This window comes from Montipora capricornis, chromosome 4 (genome assembly GCF_036669925.1).
Source record: "Montipora capricornis isolate CH-2021 chromosome 4, ASM3666992v2, whole genome shotgun sequence".
Lineage (NCBI taxonomy): Eukaryota > Metazoa > Cnidaria > Anthozoa > Scleractinia > Acroporidae > Montipora > Montipora capricornis.
The window spans coordinates 17,623,615-17,635,833 of NC_090886.1; positions in this window are offsets into that span (position 1 = coordinate 17,623,615).

Sequence of the window (12,219 nt, forward strand, 5' to 3'; positions counted from 1 at the left end):
AACGCCTGCGTTGCAGGCAACTGTCGAACACCTTTGAATATGACTTTCGGTGGGAGTTTTTTGCTGTTCACTTTCACTTGAAGTCTGAAGTCTGAACTCTGACTATTTATTAAGTCGGAAGGTTCAATTAAAAGTGTGCATTGTGTGTTTATCATTTCAGGTGTCAACTTTTAGCTTTTGTTTTTATGTATATCATTAAATGCGTAACTTTTTCACTTTGTTTACGTTAACAAAAAGAGTTTGCATGCACATTGTGTAAGGATAATTGTTCTTAAATTCATCACATCTTTTTGATAACTCTCGATTTTTTGGTGCGTCTTATAACCGAGTATTTGCGTGTAATTTTCAGTTTGAGAACTTAGCTTGATTAACCGAGTGCGCCTTATAACCGAATAACTCTGTATATATATTTTTAAAAATTTTGTTTTGGAGGGAAGGGAAAAAAAGCTTTAGCTAAAGCGATGAAGCGAATCAGTATTGGGAATAGTATTTAAAACAAAATTTAAAACAATTAGAGAATTCAAGCACGGGTTTGATATTTACGGTCATTATGGGGGTTGAAGAGCCTCATAATAAGTATTCATATCAAACTGGTGCTTGATAATAAATCCAATACTACAATGCTGAACACAAGCGAATACAAGCAAAGAAAACTATATGTTTAAATATTTGCATAATCAAATTGAAGAATCACCATAGCGTGAAATTCTCGGAAATAAAGAAAGGGGGTTTCCCCATGAAAATAATCTCATAAATATATTCAAGTCAGTTTTAACCAATCACAACTTCCATTTTTTTTACCAAAAATTGTTTCTCAAATGAATGTTATTTCCAAATTGGTTTCTATTTTGGAAGTGACTTTGGAAGATACAAGCAGTGTGTTTATTACTAGTGGATTAACAACTGAATCACAAGAATAGTTAATTAGTAAACTTTATGAGTAAATTTTATAAGTAAACTTTGTAAGTAAAGTTGAAGTTTGTTTAAGTATTTGCATAATCAAATGGAAGAATCACAAAGCGTGACATTATCTACAACTAAAAGTAAAGTTAAAGTTAAAAGTTGTGCATTTATATAGCGCCCTTATCACTAACGTCTCAAGGGCGCTTTACAATGATCAATTTACCCCAACGGACTGAAAGCATATACAGGCGCAAATTGCAGCCGCTTCTAAGCAGTCCATGCATGCTGGTACTCATTTCACCGACCTCGGAAGGATGGAAAGCTGAGTGAACTTTAGCGGGAAAGAAGGTCGCCAAATATTCCAGTCTCGGCAGAACCGGGAATGGAACCCGGGACCTTAGGGTTGGAAGGCAGAGATCTTACCACTGCGCCAACCCCTCCGCTCTAAATAAACGGTTTTTTTCCTACAGTTTTTTAACAAATCAGAAATGTACCCACAAATTTATATTCTATATTTAATTCCAAAAGTGGGAACAAATATTGATATAAAAATTATAATTACATTATAATAATATAATGTGTATAGCAAAAGAGTTTCATAAACCAAAATATAGAGAATTTCTTTCAAAGAAATTATTTTGTGAATTTTGTGAATATTATTATAAAGGTAATATACAAAATAATGATTTTATAATGGTTTGTTGTTTTTAAAATAATAAAAAAGTACCAATGAAATTTTAATTTAATGTAGCATTAAAATGCTCATATGAGTTGTGAAAAATTGCATTATGATGAACTTTTTAAAAAAGAGTATAGTTTTTGCCCTTTTTGTTGTGTTCAAACACGGAAAATAGACAATAAAAATATTAAAATAACACATTGCTGTGGACAAGAAATATCTGAAATACATTATCAAATGATTTGTATTATATGTGGTCTGATATAATGTGAAATTTATAAAAATAATTACATCGATTTTTATGAAAATATGTATAAGATAAGGAAAGAATCAGTTTATATCAGAAAATATCACATTATTAATGTCCTTGATGAAATCAGCCTTTCAAATGAATAACCCATTTCATCATTTCTTTGTTTTTAATAATGTTTTAACAAATAATAACGTTCTACCACAAATAAAAAACAGAAACGATTGATATCAATTAAATATATTATTCATAGTTTGTTTCTTCAATGGGGGATTGATTTTGAAATTAAAATTACTAAATCCAAAATAAATTCGCATGATTATGAGAAATAATGGAATAAGCTTTTAAGAGTCAATGTCACTAATTTTCAACCGGGCCATGCAATAGCGAAAAAACGAAAAATCTGAAAAAAATTCTCAAGATAGCCCTTGGTGAACTATTGCTAGAAACACAGATTTTACCTCGATCCGATAAATATTTTGGACGTACGGAGATAAACCTGGTTTCGCAGCTCTCAGGCCTGGTTTTAGGCGTCTGATACCACACACCGCTGAGACCTCCTTTGAAAATTAAAACACCTTTTTTACGAAACAGAAAGGAACTAATCAAATAAGGCAGACAATAATACACATTTTGAGTGGTTATTTTCTCAGTTTAAATTAAAACTGAATTTTTGACAAACTTTCCAGTATTTACAAAAATTCGAGCGATTTCTCGCTGCGCAAAATTCACAAAATTAAGGGCCTAAAATCATTGACTGGTACCTCGCCTGGTGTATCGAGGCTTATTCCACGTGAAAGAGCCCTGTTTTTTCTTTCAAAATCCATTTTCAAAACCATGGGCTACTTAAAATACAATTTTTGAGATCGAAAAATACACGTAATAGTTTCGTGAAATTTGAGCTCTTTTGATAATGGCGTACCGGTGTCGAAAGGTCACATAAACATAACAGCAATATATTTTCGAAACTCAGCGCTTAGTAATATTTGCTATCACTCACAAACTACTGTTTACAAGACTATTCTGCTTGATTGGTATAACTTGTAAGGAATATTTGAAAGTTTGGCTTTTTTTTAGACCTCGAGTTGTAACGGGTAAAAGGGTGTCAAGGTCAAAGCAGTCTAAATGAAATCAAATCGGAACATTTGTCATTCCAACATGGCTTTCTAACACTTAAAATGAGAATAGCATCTTTCGTACCTTGTATTAGGCTTGAAAAATCTGTCGCTAGATCAGTATTCTCGACCGTTACAGAATTCACTGTCAACGGCAGAAATATATGCGTTACAGTCTTTGTTACAAGAGACCGCTGACAGAAACTTTGATTGTGGGCGCGATATTGTTTTTCTGTCGCTTCATATCCGACCCTAAATTACGATTTTGGTTGTAGAATACAAATAAAAAAAAATCTGGCATTCTCGATTATTTATAACTTGAACAAAACGCACTTAATAAATTATAGAGGAACGGAATAAACGGTACAAGAGATGGAATAATTCCGGTTGGAAGAACATCAGTATAAGTTTGTATGAAAACAAAATATAACAGATGGAACAATTAACATTATCAGAGGATATTTTACATTCCGATAACATCCCAAGCACTCTTTAGACCTTAGTGCAAGAGCAGGACCCTACAAGATCCGAGAGAAAAGTAATGTATGGCGCTTTTCGCTTTGATTGTTGTTCCTCTATGTTCATGTTGTAGTAGCTGCAGATAAGCCTCAGTTGTGCGACACTGAGCTTGGTCAGCTTGTTGCTGCTGTACAAGGAACATACGTTCAGCGTGTCATAGACAATGGGGTGCAACAGCTCACATTGGCGAAGGACAGCTAGGCGGACAGACGAGTAAGCCTCCTGCTCTTGGGCCGCCTGGCAATCGTTATTGTCGATGGAGTCATGCCCTGACTGAGTGGTAGCTGCGTGCTTCAATTTTGCAGCAGTACGTGAAAAGTAGCTTTGAATCTGCTGTACAGTCAAGAACTCTTCCACGTGAAAGCAACGCTCACCATTGTCCCTTCTAGCATAGCGCATGTCCTGTGACACCTTCTCAGGGTCGGCTTTAAGGCCACTCTCCTGTCCAATCTGGAACTTGTTATCGAGGTACTGACGCTGATTCTGGTTAAAACGGGTGGACTTTTACGCACCTTTTAGAGCCCAGCCTTGCACCAAGGGAGATTCTGAAGAGACTTCAGTGGTGGTTGGGGCAGCTAGTGTTGGCTGAGTAGTGAGACCCTCTTGAACTTTCTCAGCGTACGCCAATTTAGCGGTATCTAAAAGGGTATACTTCTCTGAAACGAGCTCGCACTTCCCGAAGAGCAAATGGCGCTCCAGGTTGTGGTACTTCTGATAGGTGCGTATGCATCCCTCAACAGGACATGACAACAACGAGCTAGCATCCGCCCCTTCGCCATCCTCTTCTGCCTCCTCGTCCACGCCGTCACCTGTGTCCTCTTCACCTTCAACGTGTTCAGGCTTCTTGGATGGTTCGCACTTTCCTCTAGAACATGGCGCAAACCCACCCTTGGACACCTTAGCCTTCCATCCTTCCTCTAAATGCGTTGAAACTAAATCATGTACATAAGAAAATGAAATTAATAGTATCTTAATTAAGAGTTGAGTAAAATATTCATGAAGAACCAACAAACAATCAAAATTACGTTGAGAAAATGACTTTCATCCTAGGATGAAAAATGACTGAGATCTGGGGGAGGGGGAAGGAGAAGGATGGCTGAAAGGCGAGTATAAGCTGAAGTTTTGTCGTATCAGAAAAGAAGTCGCACGAATTAATTCATCGTGCAGTACTGAACACATCGCAAATAGGGAATCGTTAATGGAAAAGCCAGCCATTTTTAATTTGACCCTATTGACTCATTAGTATTTTAGCTAATATTTGAAATATCGTAGGTGTCCCCAATTTAACAGGGGGATTCTGCTGCCATAGATGTTTTTTGTTCAGTTGTAGCGGTTACCTTGTAATTGAGACCATGGGATACTTTTTCCCTTCCTGATGTTGTATGCTTTCCAAACTGTGACACAGTCCTCCTGGTAGAGTAAGTTGTTAAAGCTACTGATTCCCTCCCAGCAGCCTGTCATCTCCTGTTGTGGCTTCTCGAGGAAGTCAGTGACTAAGGTTACACGAACCCCATTAATCCCTCCATGAGACAGCATGGCTTCTTTAAAGTCGTGCGCTGTCAGCACATCGTGGCCTTCGTTAATGTATTGTCGCACGTGAGTCTTGATGGTAGCGGCTTTCCTGTCGCAAGGGCCTTTGCCTCCTTGAGGGTCACTGAAGTCGACCCTTTTGACATGGATTCCAGTTGCCGTCCCCATAAGACGGCACGCTGATAGCATTGCCACACTGTGGTAGCACCCAGCGTTGTCTTGTCTAAGTGCCGCAAACTTTATCTCGGGATGTTCAACTTTCAGTGACCTCAGTGTGTGTTGGAGAACTCGGACAACAGCATGGGCGTCCTGGCTGCACTCTTCTAAAATGTGGACAAAGGTCTGCTGCTCCAGTTGACCGGCCAACCTCCGAACTACTACGCTGACATGCCACGAGATACCCCTCTTGCCGAACCAGTCAGCTTGAGTCTCCCGGTATCTTTGTGGTAGCCACTTCATAGCCCAGTCCTGGGTTATTAGTACCGATGACTCATCTAGACTTACTAGAGCAGTGATTCTTGCCTTGTCTTGTTGCAAAGACCGAAGTTGGTGCGCTTTCCAAGACTCTATGGCCTGCACTGCAAGGCGGAAAGTATACTGCATGTCATCCCGTTCATCTTCCGGTAGTGGGGACTCTGCTACAACATTTTCAATCTGCCTTAGAGCACCCTTAAGCACCTCACACGAGGGGCACCTGTCTTCATGGCTGTGGCCACAATCCGATCGAAAAGCTTGATCTTTGGGGTCGCTTAGGGCGTAACTGCTACAGTGGTCGGGTGTGGTTGCATGAGTTGAAACATGTACCTGCAGCAAAAGGGTATGTCAGTGTATGTTGATAACAAATTACGCCATCTTCATATATAGCATCATGCAAAGAATAAATAAATAAACCTATCATAACGATATCTACAAACAAGATTAAAAGAAAAAGATAACCTCCTTACTGACTGACTGACTGACTAGCTGAGAAGCTAACTTTCAATAAACCCTACATTTCTTAGATTTTGAATATTTTGGCCGTTGCTTTTCATTGTATACCCCCTCCCTCTGCACGAATAGCGGAATCCCTGCCCATAGCATTCAAGGCAGGTTTAAAGTCATGTCAGTACAGGTCTATTATGGTAATGAGTGCGGGTCTTTTTCTACGCCTGACTATCACATCGCTCAAATTCTTCCTCAAAATACATACGCATAAGTACACACTTACGAAGTATTTTTACGGAAAGTTTGTACACGGATTATAAGGCTATAATATCGCCCTCCTCCATACCTTATAATCGCCTTTGATGTACTGCTTAGCTTCCTTCAGCACCTTCTGCAAGCGGCTTACCCATACCCTGTCATCATTACTCAGCTTTAGTACCATTTCAATCAGTTCGTCGAAAGCCTTTCCGCCGTCTGCCGCTATGTAATCGAGCCCCTGAAGTGATTTTCGTACCGTTGCAGCACAAGAGGACAAGACACGCAGCATGGTTGATCTGCTGAATGGCGTAAAGTTGACTTCCTTACAGTATTGCGTATACTGTGCCACAATTCGCTCTGGTATCATTGTTCTTATGAGATTTGGCGTTTCTAGAAGACTTCCATCTGCCAGGGAAAGTAGTCTTTGGCCAAAAGGCAGGTCTATTACTACGTGTGGACTGGTGATAAATTCTAGGAAGTGGTCCAGTTGAGCATAGTTAACACGCATACGAGGGCTCTTGGACAGGAGTACAGCCGAGCCACACCCGTATTTTTTTCCGTGTTCTCGTGCGGTCTTCACTCGATATTCCGTGATACCCGGTAGGTATCGCCGGATAAGACTGTATGGCACAAGGTCGGCCATGACGGAGAGAACTTGTCGTCGCGTGTCCCAGCTGGATGCATTTTGGTATGCCTCTGCAAGGGACTTCAGATATTTGTCATCAGCAGGGTGGGGTTCAGACAATACACCCAAAGCACTCTCAACTTCACCAGACTCTTTCAATGCTTCCCACAGGCCACCAGCGTCATCTGGAATAATCACTTCCAGTGCTGCCACGACGGCGTCTCTTGCTTTAGTGACGTATACATGCCTTGTCCTACCTAACATGTTAGCCCAAGGTTTCCACTGTTGTGTTAAGGTAGACTTTCCGCTGATAGCCAAGAATTCGTTAAGCTTCGTTCGGCGAAGACTGAGGTTCCCGCTGCTTCTGCTATCACTTGAAAGTTCACTGCCACTCGTTTCCGTTTGAGACGGGACATACAGACTTGTGTTGTTTGATGCGATCATGATACTTTCAATCGCCTGACACAGCACATCTGTACTGCTACTTTCATCCGCGTTATCCTATAATGTTATAAAGATGACAAATGAGTAAATATCATATCACTGTAGTCTGTGCTACCAGCAATTTAAATGTTGTGTCCCAGTCTTCAATAGCATTTCCCCATTTTTTCAAAGCTAAACGCAAAAGCTATCTCGGAAAGCAAACCTTTTGTATACAACGCACTTAAGTTAGAGTCTAGATATGGTATTTTATTAAAAACTGGATCATTGGATAATGCAATTCGAGAGTTTTGATTGGCTAAGCCATCATGGGTTATGAGCCATTATACCATGAACTACAGACACGGCAAGCATACGCGTGATATTTTGGGCCTTTTTATTTCTATTGTAGTCTAGTTTTCTATATTTTGGGGGCGCTTTTAATAAAACAATTATTCTATTCGCGCTTGTTGGATATGAGAGTGGTTATAGCCAACTCGGCGCTACGCGCCTCGTTGGCTATTTACCATCTCATATCCAACGCGCGCTCATGGAATAATTGTTAATTAACCATCTGTATTTCCAGCAACTGCGCAGAAAGTAAAAATTAACTATATTTGACAATTATTCACCGCAGGCGAGGTAAACATTGGTGAATCAAAACACGGCAAAGCTTGCATATTGCTGCAAACAATAAAACAAGTATAATATTTATACATTACAGCACTGAAAATTAATGGCTTTCGCGTATAATCTGCAGCAAGCGGAAATTTAGACTGCCTCTTATCGCTCTACACAGTACAAGCTGTAAGAAGAAACAGTCATCTCACTACAAGATTACTATGACTAAAACTCACACTAGAGTACTTACGAGATCCGATAGGAACTACAGTTGACGTCATCTTGTAGATAACTTTCGACTGGACAAATGTTATACTCCGATCTCCTTTCATTTGCGTTGCCTGATGAGGTGCCCAACTTGGCGGAACAGAACAGAATCGCTTTCGGCAATGCCAGCGTATGCCAAATGCATCCCGATGTTTTGGACAAATAGAGATGTTAAGGTGGCTTTCGCTGATGTCAAATATACCTAAAAAAAGAAGGAGTGGTCAGATCTAGACAAACTCAGTTCGATTATCCTTCGTTAGCTTAAAAATACACTTTTTTAATAAGAATATATTTTACAGGAATATCAAGGCTGAAATGTGCGAAATTTTAAGCATACTTCAAGAATAAACTCGAGGGTGAGATTTTGAAAAGAATATAATTTTGTGATTGAAAATTTATATAAGTCTTCCTGTATGTAAACGGCAAATTTAGCGCCAAAAAGCAACCAAAACAGCACTAGCCGTTAAAAGAAAGATTACAATTACCCATAGCAATTTTAGTAATTTTCAAGGTAGGTATTTGTAAAGCGCTTTGCAAGTTGTTGACGTAGAAACAACAAATTGCTGACATGGTTACGACCAGAATCTTTTGAATATTAACGCTCTATTTGCGATGTGGATTTCGTAGGTAGTACAAACGCGCCATGGAAGTCAGTGACACATGTAAGAAAAAAAACGCTCATAATACATAATGCCCACTCAAAGAGTGTTTTCGTTCATATTTAGTCCAAGCATTAGAATCTGTAGGCGTGGCCAGGGTCCACCAGGGGGCTTCGGCGTGGACTTTTCAGGTGGTTGAGCTATTACGGTATGTTTACACCAAAATAAGCTTGATCAAAAAATGTGCTATACCCTGCAGTGTTTCAAATTAGGGTTATGATTACTTCTTTTAGGTATCTCGTTACATCATTAACCACCAGCACCCTCCCCCCCCCCCCCACCCAACCCCCTAATATACACACTACACTGTCTAACTCTGGCTTGAGCAAAAAGCCTACCAAATTCACATTTACAAAGATCTGTGTTAATGCATACCTGCCCTGGCAAGAAGAAGTTCTGCCTCAGTCTTTACTGTTGAATCCGCAAAACCAGCGCCAAAAGACCTCAGGTGACTTCTTATGTCCTTGTCACATTTTGCGATTGCCCTACATAGAGAGCTACCTGGATTGTCTGCGCTAGCTCCGCATTGTCCGCCAACTTGAGTAGCATATTCACACAATGCCATTCCCGAGACGAGTTTCAACACATTTACTGAAAACACGATATCACGGTATTTCTCTTGTTGAAAGTCCAATGCGAATTTAACAACAAACAACAAACGCAGCGCAACAGACGCCTCTGTAGCATACTAAATTCAGTGACGCGAGTATTTTTCGATATCATGATCCAAATAAGGTAAAGTAAAAGAAGTTCAAAATGACAGAGTATTTAATCTAATAAATACCGAAACAAATAAGATTATGTTTTGTCACCATATAAGGAAATGTTTAGTTTCTCTCCGACCGTCCGAGCCCTACTTAGTTTTCTTTTCTTTGAAAACAACAGTAACGTCTTTCAGAGTAATAGCAGCTCGTGTCAAATTTATATTTATTCAAAATATTTCTTTAAATTCCTTAGCGTGATCGACCTTATAGTTCTTTGACCAGCGGTCTCCTTGTGAATTGTAACGCAATTGACTGTTATCAGTTGCATTTGACCAAACTTTGAATTCGCTACGAAGTCCAGGTTTCTTCAGTATCCAGAAAGCCCGCTGAAAGGTATGAGGAGCCATCCATTTCAAGTTGCCGTGTGTGTTTGAGACAAATTTCTGTCTAGAAAATGTTTTGATTTGATTTGACAATGAGTGCCTCACCTTCAACCTTTGACAAACTTTACGTGACCCGTGTACACTTGAGAACTCGAGATCAAAATAAACGACCAGATTCTCTAATTTTTCCTCAATAGAGATGGCAAATTACGCAAATTAGTCTTTTAAACATTAGTTTGTGAGTGATAGCAGATAATATTAAATCGCTAACTTCCAAAAATATATTGTCGTTATGTTTATGTGACCTTTCGACATCGGTACGCCATTATCAAAAGAGCTCAAATTCACGAAACTATTGCGTGTATTTTTCGATCTCAAAACTTGTATTTTAAGTAGCCCATGGTTTTGAAAATGGATTTTGCAAGAACAAATAATGCTCTTTCACGTGGAATAAGCCTCGATACACCAGGCGAGGTACCAGTCAATGATTTTAGGCCCTTAATTTTGTGAATTTTGCGCAGCGAGAAATCGCTCGAATTTTTGTAAATACTGGAAAGTTTGTCAAAAATTCAGTTTTAATTAAAACTGAGAAAATAACCACTCAAAATGTGTATTATTGTCTGCCTTATTTGATTAGTTCCTTTCTGTTTCGTAAAAAAGGTGTTTTAATTTTCAAAGAAGGTCTCAGTGGTGTGCGGTATCAGACGCCTAAAACCAGGCCTGAGAGCTGCGAAACCAAGTTTATCTCCGTACGTCCAAAATATTTATCGGATCGAGGTACAATCTATATTTTTAGCAATAGTTCACCAAGGGCTATCTTGAGAATTTTTTTCAGATTTTTCGTTTTTTCGCTATTGCATGGCCCGGTTGAAAATTAGTGACATTGACTCTTAAAAACTGATTTATAATCAGGTGGTTCCATGGTAAAATATGAAAATGTTACACTGGTTAAAAAATAATATATAGATTTAGCCAAGCCTAAAGGCGGAGCTGCCGCCTTGTTTATTCTTACTGGCTGTAGGATTAGTGAAAATAAAAGGCTTTGGAACTGTCCGCCTTTTGGTTTTCCCGAATATTGCTTAATTATGTCATTTTATTCACTGACTAACTAGTGAATTCCACGGTTAATTTCACCTGAAAAACCGACTGATCGCATGAATCATGAAGGGATTTTAAAGCCAAACAAACCAGCAACAGATCGATTATTTCCGTCCAAAAAGAGTACAGATGATTGTTATTTAATTCCAGTTAACAATAAAAATTCGAGTTTCATTCCTGAACAAAGGAAAAAACGACTAAACCACGTTTTAGAAATATGCATCCACTTGAAATAACTCATCTGTAAAAATAACAAACTTCTTCCACCAACTTTAAGCTATTACTGCTGTACCGTTTTGTCGTTCTCATTCTCGTTCTCGTTCTCGTACTCTCTTCTTTCGTTTCTGTTCTTCTGTCATAGGCCGTCCAGGCATCTTGCAACCTTAATAGATTCAAAATTAAAAATCTTAAGACATACCAAAAACTGCAATTCAGAGCAAAAAGCAGCCCTAAACAAACTAAAGCATAGACTGTCAAGAACTTTTGTTGACGTAGCATGGCTGTGTAGCCGCATCGAGCCACAGAAAGAGCGCGAAAAATTAAGCCTCGTTTAGGTGTGAGTGTGAGTGTCTGACCTTGCTTGACCCTGCGATCCAATCAACAACCAGTCCCTGGTCAGCGGTCAACTTAAAAAAAAAACAGCTGACCTCGATAAGATCTAACTTGAGCCCGAGATATGGTCACATAATACTGGTCAGCGGATACCTTGTTTTGACAGGTGTCAATTGACCATAGCATTGATGTCAAATATCAAAGATGTATGCTTTAAACGCTACAGTGTCAACTGGAGTATTGCCTCCTCGATGAGCTCTAAACTTGAGCCTGTGATATGGTTACGTGATACTGGTCACATTGGCATAGATGGAGGGGCAGACGGATGGACGGATGGAGGTACGTACGTTCATGACGTCATAGCTATAAAACCAAATTTTCTCGCATCGATGGGTTACCATATTTTCTTAACAATGTTGCTCCGCGTGCGCGCCCCAGGAGCTCCACTATTATTAAAAGCAAGATCTTGAAATCCCAACGTTTCGGCTACTAACGTAAGCCTTCTTCAGGGGTAATAAAAATATACAACAAAGTGACAACTGTATTTAAAATCACGTAGATCCTAATAAAAAACAGAATATATTATAAAATCAGTTCTTATCCAATAACGCCAAGGCCCCTGTGGCTGCCTCGTACGCACACCTGGCGTCCCAAGGAGTTTCAAGAAATCCAGAGGTCGTTGTTATTCACAAGATAAAAAAAACCATTTATT